This window comes from Brassica oleracea, chromosome C2 (assembly GCF_000695525.1).
Source record: "Brassica oleracea var. oleracea cultivar TO1000 chromosome C2, BOL, whole genome shotgun sequence".
NCBI classification, from domain to species: Eukaryota; Viridiplantae; Streptophyta; class Magnoliopsida; order Brassicales; family Brassicaceae; genus Brassica; species Brassica oleracea.
Window position 1 is genome coordinate 37,902,691 of NC_027749.1, and position 9,915 is coordinate 37,912,605.

At 40.6% G+C, this 9,915-nt stretch overlaps 1 pseudogene; it reads left to right on the forward strand.

Moving 5' to 3' along the window:
• LOC106324158 lies at nt 1-7,578 on the forward strand (annotated as a pseudogene).
• Nucleotides 7,579-9,915: the final 2,337 nt, after the last annotated feature.

Sequence of the window (9,915 nt, forward strand, 5' to 3'; positions counted from 1 at the left end):
ATGGTGAATTCCTTCACCCTGCTTGCTGATTTGAAAGCCGGCCGCTGTCCAACCACAGCTGAAACCTCAGCCCAAGTCCGTCTTTTGTCTTTTGAGGTTTGATACCAACAGGAATTTTCTGAATCAGTCTATAACCTAATCACTGTCTGAGACAACTGAGTTGTTTGATACTTTACAGACTCGGTGAGGAAGGAGAGGAAACCTTCAACACGACTTATGCTGAAGTCTGTGATACCTTTGATGCAATGGAACTCAGGTCTGATCTTCTGAGGGAGATTTATGCCTACGGTATGTGAGACATTATCCTTCTGACAACACATTCCATAAACTAACTTATTATGTTCTGTAATTTTGTCATAAAGTTTGTATTTTTCTGTGATCTATCATATAATCTTAAAACATGTGGCCAGGTTTTGAGAAGGCTTCTACTATTCAGCAGAGAGGGAGAGAGGAGTTATTCCATTCTGCAAGGGGATCCAGCAAGCTCAATCTGGAACCGGCAAGACCGCTATCTTCTGCTCTGGTGTTCTACAACAGTTTGATTACACTCTTGGTGACTACCTCGGTGTCAAAGTCCACGCCTATGTTGGCGGAACAGGTGTGCGTGAGGATCAACGTATCCTCCAGTCTGGTGTACATGTTGTTGTTGGTACATCTGGTCCTGTTAGACAGTCACTCCGTGCTGACGCCATCAAAATGGTTGTTCTTGATGAAGCTGATGATATGATCTCTCGTGATCTCAAGGATCAGATATACGACATCTTCCAGCTTCTTCCTTCCATGTTTCAGGTTGGTGTTTTCTCTGCGACGATGCAACCTGAAGCTCTTGAGATCAAAAGGAAGTTCATGAACAAAACCGTGAGGATTCTGGTTAAGCGTGACGAGCTGACTTTTGAAGGTATCAAGCAGTTTTACGTCAATGTTGACAAGGAAGAATGGAAGCTCGAGACACTATACGATCTACGAGACACTAGCCATCACGCAGGGTGTCATCTTTGTGAACACTAGGCGTAAGTGTAGAGTTTGGGCTTCGCAGAAGAGTCTAATGGGCCAGCAGAAGCATACCTCCTTGGGCCAAGTCAACGCAGGCCCACTCCAAGCTTGTACCACCTGATCACATACGAAGCATATATAAGGTAATGTTAGTATGGTGATTAGGTTACGACAGATACAAGAAACAACAGAAGGTTACAAGCAACAGGAGATCTATCATACAGAGCAAGGGAAAGGAGACTTCAACAAGGAGAAATAACTTAGGCTTAAGTCTATCTTCTTACACTAAGTTGTTGTATTCTCTAGCTAAAAGCTGAGGTGATCTTATTGTAACCAACCTAATCCACACTGATTTGGTGTGGTTAGTAACTCTTTAATCTAGTGAAATTTGGGAGCAGGAGTTCTCCCACGAGACGTACCGTGCCGAGGGCCGGGAACTCGTTAAATTGATTGTGTCATTACTTTCAGTTTAGTCCTAGGTCTAAAGTAAACTTGGAACCTAAGTAAACCTAAAGAATAATCTCTACAAGTGGTATCAGAGCGCAAGGTTTTTCAAAGGTTGCTTAGAAAGAGAAACATATATCCAATACCTGTTCGATGGTGTCGTCTAAGGAACACGTGGATATAGATCGATTCGAGGGTGATGGATTTTGCCCTTTGGAAGGTGAGAATGCTTGCTCACTTTGGAGTGCTTGGATTGAAAACTATCCTCACAGATGAGACGCTTCTAAAGGATGATTCTGATCCAAAGGATGAACCCGAGTCAGCGATGAAGGACACGGGAAAGGGGCTAGCTGGACTTTTTGCTCCCACACCTGCAATTGACCCTGTAAAATTCGAAAAATCTGAGAAAGCCAAGGACCTGATTGTGCTGAACGTTGGGAACAAAGTCTTGAGGAAAATCCAACATTGTGAAACTGCTGCTGCAATGTGGAGTACACTAAACAACTTGTACACAGAGACTTCTCTACCCAACAGGATTTATCTACAGCTCAGGTTCTACACTTTCAAGATGGCAGATTCAAAATCCATTGATGAGAATGTGGATGACTTCCTAAAGTTAGTGGCAGACTTAAACAACCTGCAAGTTGAAGTATCTGAGGAGGTTCAAGCTATCCTACTGCTAAGTTCTCTACCTAACAAGTATGATCAACTCAAGGAGACTCTCAAGTATGGGAGAGACACTCTGAGTCTAGCTGAGGTCACTGGGGCCGCCAGGTCCAAAGAGAGAGAACTGATTGAGAGCGGTAAGTATACCAGGTCAGGTGGAGAAGGTCTGATGGTGGCTGATAGAGGAAGATCAGACCAGCGATCTGGAAAGGGCAATGGAAAATCCTACAAAGGAAGATCCAAAAGACGGAATGGAAGATCTAAATCACGCCCTAGGAACAACAAAAACAACAAAGGATATTTCATATGTGGCAAAGAGGGCCATTGGAAGAGAGAGAGTGCCCTGAGAAGAGACCTTTCAAACCGCAGGACTCAGCCAACGTAGTAGCAGAGTCTACAGAGCCTCTAATCCTAAGCGTTAGCACCCAGGATACAAAAGATGAGTGGGTGATGGACTCAGGCTGCTCTTTTCATATCACTCCTGACAAGAGCTTCCTATTTGACTTGGAAGAATTCAAAGGAGGCAAAGTGTTAATGGCAAATAACACTCATAGCAACGTTCAAGGAATTGGAAAGATTAAAATTCTTAATCCAGATGGTTCTCTGGTTATCTTAACAGGAGTCAGATACATGCCAGATATGAGCAGAAATCTGATTTCATATGGAATGTTGGAAACAGCAGGCTGTTGGTATGAAGGCAAGGACCTAAGAGTTAACTTCTACAAGGACGATAAAAGGATTCTCTCAGGGAGATATCATTTAGGACTATATTATCTTCAAGGAACAGTTTTGAGAGGAGAGGCAAATTTATCTAGACCTGAAAGGAATATGACTAATGTTTGGCATTCACGCCTCGGTCATATGAGTCTCAAGAATATGTCTACACTTGTCAAGAATGGATTTATAACTGACAAGGATGTTAAGGAGTTGGATTTCTGAGAGCATTGCATAATTGGTAAGTCACATAAGCTAAGCTTTCCTAAGGCTAAGCACGTGACTAAAGGAATTCTAGAGTATATTCACTCTGATCTTTGGGGTTCTCCGTCTACAGCAGACAGCCTTGCTGGAAATAAGTACTTTGTTACTTTTATTGCTGATTTTTCAAAGAAAGTCTGGATCTATTTTTTGAAGACTAAGGATGAGGTATTTTCTAAGTTCAGAGAATGGAAGGCTGAGGTTGAGACTAAGACAGAGAAGAAGATTAAATGTTTAAGAACAGACAATGGTTTGGAGTTCTGCAATAAATAGTTTGATGAGTACTGCAAGAAAGCCGGGATTAAGAGGCACAGAACCTGCACCTACACTCCACAGCAGAATGGGGCTTCAGAGAGGATGAACAGAACTATTATGGATAAGGTGAGATGTATGTTAGCCGAATCTGGCTTGGACCAAAGCTTCTGGGCAGAAGCTACAGCGACTGCAATCTATTTGATTAACAGGTCACCTAACTCCACGCTGGAGTTTAAGCTACCTGAGGAAGTTTGGTCAGGATTCAAACCTGATTTGGGACATCTCAGAACGTTTGGATGTTCCGCATATGTTCATGTGACAGAAGAAAAAACTGGACCTAGAGCCATCAAGGGAGTGTTTGTAGGATATCCTATGGGCTCTAAAGGATATCGAGTATGGATAGAGGAAGAAGGGAGGTGCAGAACAAGCAGAAACGTTGTCTTTAATGAGGATGAGCTCTACAAGCACACGCTTGCCACAGAAAAGAAAAACATAGAAGTGGCAAAAGAGAAAGACAATAAACGTGAGAAACGAGCTAAGAAGCGAGTATCATTCAGTGATGAATTGATCAGGGGTCCTTCCCCTTCTCCCGAACTCGAAGATACACCTGATCAAGGTGGAGAAGATTCATCATCTGAGTCATCGTCTGACAGTTCTACAAGTTCTAGTAACCAGGAACATGTTGAGGAAGGGGAAAGTGAGAATGCAAGCGGTGACTCCCTAGACACCTATGTTTTGGCTCGAGATAGAGAAAAGAGACAGAACGTGAGGCCTCCATCACGTTATGAGGATGGAAATTTTGTTGCCTACACCCTCAATGTCATCGCTGATCTGGAAGTTCAGGAACCTAAGTCCTATGTTGAGGCAATGAGAAGCCCACAAAGGAAGCTGTGGAAGAATGCGGCTGAAGAAGAGATGGAGTCACATAGAAAGAATAGAACCTGGGATCTCATTGACAGGCCTGCAAATTCGAAGCTTGTTGGATGCAGGTGGCTATTCAAGATAAAGCCAGGAATCCCAAGAGTTGAGGATAAACGACACAAAGGCAGACTAGTTGCTAAAGGTTATTCTCAGACTGAAGGAGTTGACTACAACGAAATTTTCTCACTAGTTGTGAAACATGTTTCCATCAGGCTTATGCTCAGCATTGTAGTGAACCTAAACCTAGAACTAGAGCAGATGGATGTTAAAACTGCCTTTCTACATGGAAGCCTAGAGGAGAGGATCCTAATGGAACAGCCAGAGGGGTTTATAAAGCCAGGAACAGAGAACAAAGTTTGCTTGTTGAGAAAGTCTTTGTACGACTTAAAACAATCCCCAAGAAGATGGAATCATCGGTTCAACAGTTTCATGAAGGATCAGTTGTTTGAGCGCTGCAGCAAAGACCTGTGTGTTTACATGAGAGATGTTCAAACAGAGAAGGCTATCTATCTACTTCTCTATGTCGATGACATGTTAATCACATCAGGAAACAAAAAGGTAATAAAAGAACTTAAGGAAAAACTGAGTGGAGAATTTGAGATGAAGGATATGGGAAAAGCCTCAAGAATCTTGGGCATGGATATTACAAGAGACCGAGAGAAAGGAACCCTGATCCTATCTCAGAGTAACTACACTGAAAAGGTCCTAAGAACGTTTGGAATGCAGGACGCTAAGCCAGTGATTACTCCTACTGCGTCACATTTCAAACTCAGGAGTCTGACGGATGATGAGTGGAAAGTAGAAGCTTCACATATGGAGAGAGTTTCGTATGCTAGTGTTGTGGGGAGTCTTATGTACGCTATGGTAGGCTCTAGACCTGATCTAGGTTTTGCAGTGGGTTGTGTATGTCGTTTCATGAGTAAACCAGGGAGAGAACACTGGAAAGCAGTTTAGTGGGTTCTCAGGTACTTAAAGGGAGCGACTAAGTCTAACCTAACATTTAAGAAACATTCTACTTTGCACGTGGAAGGATATTCAGATTCAGATTATGCTACAGACATAGACAGGAGACGCTCAGTTACAGGCTATGTATTTAAGTTTGGAGGCAACACTATTTCTTAGAAATCTTGCCTACAATCAGTGGTGGCTCTATCTACCACAGAAGCAGAGTACATGGCTATGAATGAAGCAGCTAAAGAAGCAATGTGGCTAAAAGAAATATGCTCAGAGTTGGGGTTCAAACGACAAAGTATTAACCTACACTGCGACTCTCAGAGTGCACAAGCTCTAGCAAGAAACCCAGTCAATCACGAAAAGACAAAGCACATAGCTACCAAGTTCAACTTCATTCGAGACCTAGTGGAATCAGGGGACATCATCCTAAACAAGATTCATACTAACGTTAACCCAGCTGATTTCCTAACGAAGACAGTACCTGGTCAGAAGTTCCAGCTTTGCTGTTAGCTTTTGAACGTCCACTAATAAGGTGGAGAAGGCTCCAGGTGATCCCATTCGAATTGACTCCACCCTCGCATAACACAAGCAGTTACGTATGTAAGTATGTGTAATAGGAGTCAAACAGTAATAAGGAACACCGTGATAAGGGTAATAGGAGATACCTGGAGCACAGACAGGGTCGAGAAGGGTTCTCGACTCAGGTGGAGGAACGTGGAAAGGTCAAGCAGTCACGGGCTTGACAGCGAGGAGCACTCAACAACCATGATGTGCCAAAATAAGTTCTACGGAATCAGAAAGTGTCATCAACCACCTACAACTAGCTACAAACCATATGTGTCAGGGACCTACACCAGTGTGGTACAAGACAAGGTCTGTGAGAAGCTGAGTTGAAGGAAAGAGGAAAGCGTGTCAAAAGCTCACCGAGCTGAGGCGAGTCACTCAAATCGAGTTTCGTCAAGATCGCTAGGAAGGAACTCTGCATCGAGTTGAAATCGATCCCTGCAATGAAACAAGGGTTAGATTGGAGCAGATAAAAGACATGCATAGGAGGACGAAAATGTATAAGTACATACCTTGGTTCACAAGCGAGGTGGAGCGTGGAGATGGAGTTGTTTGAGTCAGAGCTTGACTCATGTCGGAGTAGGCGTAGAATCGCCGGAGAAGACATACTCTGAACGCAAGAAGTTAAGCGTCAGTGAAAGATCCAAGAAAGTTCTCAACTTTCTTTACAGATGATCCTAATCTCAAAAGCAAACAACGAGATTAGATGTACCTGGAGATAAAGGAGAGGCGGAGTGAATTCGTCACGACTGAGCTGAAGGAGATCTCTCACGAAACGGAGCCGAGATCATTTCGATGATGGAGGTTCGCAAGGAAGAGAGACGCAGAGAGGAGAGAGAGTCAAGATCGATTCTTTCCCGACCACAAAAGACAAAGAGAGGAGGCTGTCGGCACAAGAGTTCACCGAGATGGGCTAGTGTTGGGCTCAAGCCAAACTGGTGGAGATTTGTAGAGTTTGGGCTTCACAGAAGAGTCTAATGGGCCAGCAGAAGCATACCTCCTTGGGCCAAGTCAACGCAGGCCCACTCCAAGCTTGTACCACCTGATCACATACGAAGCATATATAAGGTAATGTTAGTATGGTGATTAGGTTACGACAGATACAAGAAACAACAGAAGGTTACAAGCAACAGGAGATCTATCATACAGAGCAAGGGAAAAGAGACTTCAACAAGGAGAAATAGCTTAGGCTTAAGTCTATCTTCTTACACTAAGTTGTTGTATTCTCTAGCTAAAAGCTAAGGTGATGTTATTGTAACCAACCTAATCCACACTGATTTGGTGTGGTTAGTAACTCTTTGATCTAGTGAAATTTGAGAGCAGGAGTTCTTCCACGAGACGTACCGTGCCGAGGGCGAGGAACTCGTTAAATTGATTGTGTCATTACTTTCAGTTTAGTCCTAGGTCTAAAGTAAACTTGGAACCTAAGTAAACCTAAAGAATAATCTCTACAGTAAGGTTAATTGGTTAACTTATAAAATGAGAAGTCGTGACCACACGGTTTCAGCTACACATGGAGATATGAATCAGAACATGAGAGATATCATCATGCGTGAGTTTCGCTCCTGGACATTCACGTGTTCTTATAACTACTGATCTTCTTGCACATGGTATAGATGTTCAGCAAGTGTCTTCGGTGATTAACTTTGAGCTCCCAACACAACCGGAGAATTACCTTCACCGTACCGGAAGAAGTGGGAGGTTTGGGAGAAAGGGAGTGGCGTTTAATTTCATGACAACGGATGATGAGAGTTTTACAGTGTGATCGTTGAGGAGTTGCCAAGCAATGTTGCTGATCTTCTCTGAGCCTCTTTTGTTTCCAGTTGAGGCGGCCCGGTAATTCTTTTCTTGATTTTACCGAGGAACTGCTGATTTTGCCATCTTCTTGCAGTTTTTCTATTTTTATTTTATTTATAGTTTTGGCAAAATAAGAAGAGAACTCATCTCATAATTTTTTGTGTTAACGTGATTCATAAGGATAGTCTGTGGACTGAAGGTTATTTGTTTCTTTTTTTTACATAGATTCACAATATACATAGTTCATACGACATCAAGGATTTAATACATGAATGCAACTCTCATGTCCTTCAAAGGCAAAAAAGTACAACAACTGCTTACGCACATCAATTATATTTTTCTTCTTTCACTATTTACCAACATAAAAGAAGAAAAATATATGAACGACCGTCAACCCCCGGGACAAGTGTAAATTAAAAACCGTCAACAAAAGAATCTCACTGACCCATCAAATGTGGAGGAGGCTTCTGCTGAAGGTAAGGCACAGCTGGAGATATACCAGAGGTGTTCCATCAAACATGTAATCACAAAATTCCTTTATATGTCAAGTCTCTAAATTCTATATAACAATATCAAATGCACCAGAAAATAATATTTTGAAAATTCATATATCTACAAGCAATTCTCATGTGTCCCTAATCCCCAACTTTTTTTTGATCAACCAACTAAGAACTATATTATAACACTCCTACCATCCCAGTACGTATTCACCCAACGTCTACAGAAAAAAATAAAAAAAATGATTAAACAAATATAAGTTAAATTAGTAAAAGCCTGATCATTTGATTCAATTGGTTTAAAACTAATCACCCTAAGGAAACTTTAAAATAAATAGTACAAAAATTGTTGCTTAATAAAACATACAAATCCTGAAAAAAATTTAAATAATAGTTATATTGTTAATAAAATGCAACATCAATATAAAGAATATATAATATGATTCTTACAAATCCACACTAAATATAAATTTGTATAGATAATTTGATAAAAATTAACAATCTAGCGTAAACAAACAGTCAATTCATCACAAGCCATTGACTCAAAAAACACAAATACTTCTGAATAAATGGTTCTTTAAACAAGATTTTACAAGAAGTCAAGAAGATAGAAAACTTGAATAAACCATCTATAAGACATAACTAATATCACCTTATGTTGCTTTCAATTTTGAACTCACACAAATAACTAAAGATGAATAATAAATCACTTCTTTTTTTATGAGTTCGCACACCAAACAAGGCCTTCATGAGCAAATCTCCTTCGCACACTCTAAGTCAACATTCACATGCCCAACACACGACAATTTATTATTGATTTCCAGCAATCATCTATTACCGACCATCAATATAATTTTAATGACTCAACAACTGAGGACATGGAATTCATGTTAACATACAATGAAACAGAACACCCTAACTCAACCCTACTTATTCAAGAGACAGCCCACTACATGATGGAAATTACTAACAGCTGAAGACTATAACATAGTTGATGATCTTCAAGTTACTCTTACTATCACAGACTACAACCAAAAGCGACTGCAAGACTTGACGTCGACCTTATCATCACCAATCTGGAGGGAACTAATAGGCCTCCAATTACATATGAAAAAACAATACATGCACGGTATGCTTCGGAAATTACAACAATGGAACCTATCTATGCTCTCTTACTTGCAGCCATACTTCTATTTCTGCTGCATTGATCAATGGCTTCGTACAAATATAAGCTATTCCATATGTAAGGAAAGTCATCTATTATTCAACATTATTACAATTTATAAGGAGGTTTCTTATGTTCCAATTTTCAGTTTCATTTACATGTTATTTTGTTTTACTTTTCAAACAAAATATATAAATGTTTTCCTCATTTTCTAATATATTCCATTGCCATAAACATTTTATTACCAAAAATCAGATAAGAAGAGTATACGAACAAAACTTCATTACACCCGTTTAAATTCAAATTAGTCTCTAAAATAGAACTTCAAATGCCGTTTCTCTATATACTGTCCACATGGTACTTAACAATATAAGTATGTTCTCTAAATAAAACATCAAGTTTACTTTATCTTTAAATTTCAATTAAATTAACTTTGTTACGACTATGATTTTTTATTCTACTTCTATCGAATCGATTAATAACAACTGAAGATGTAAGATGTCTGCCCTGAAGTAGTCGCTGACGTAGTTGCTGAAGCAGACGTCGTAGTGAGTGGTGAAGACCATGAGGAGTCAAGGTGCTGAGCTGGAGTCGTGTAGACGTGGAGAGCAAGAGAGTATCTTGGAGATATGGAAAGAGGAATAAACTTGAGGAGCAAGTTTATGACTTAAAGAAAGAGGAATA